The following is a 375-nucleotide window of genomic DNA, read 5'->3' on the forward strand; positions in this document are numbered from 1 at the left end:
GAGAATTTTTAGAGCACTCTGAATTTCTGCCACATTCATAATTTATATTTAAACACTTCTTGGTCCCCACTACATATTCAGATCTCATTTACTGTCATCTGAACAGACTCGGTGCCTGACTCCAGGAATACCGTTTCATTTCATGTTCTTATCAGATTTGAAATGAAAGGTGTTTCACACAATCTCTGTGTTCTTACACATGAATTGGAATTGTGTGGCATTACTTTTGGTGCTTATTTTCTTTCACTGGAATCCTTTTATTTGCCCTGTTCCCTGGCAGAGCCCTGTAGGTTTTGTCAAAGCTTGGTTAAACATGAAACCACAGACACAGCTAAAAGAGGAATATGTCCACAAGAAGCTTTAAGATCACAGGCG

Source organism: Monopterus albus, unplaced genomic scaffold, assembly GCF_001952655.1.
Source record: "Monopterus albus unplaced genomic scaffold, M_albus_1.0 scaffold105.1, whole genome shotgun sequence".
In the NCBI taxonomy this organism is placed as follows: domain Eukaryota; kingdom Metazoa; phylum Chordata; class Actinopteri; order Synbranchiformes; family Synbranchidae; genus Monopterus; species Monopterus albus.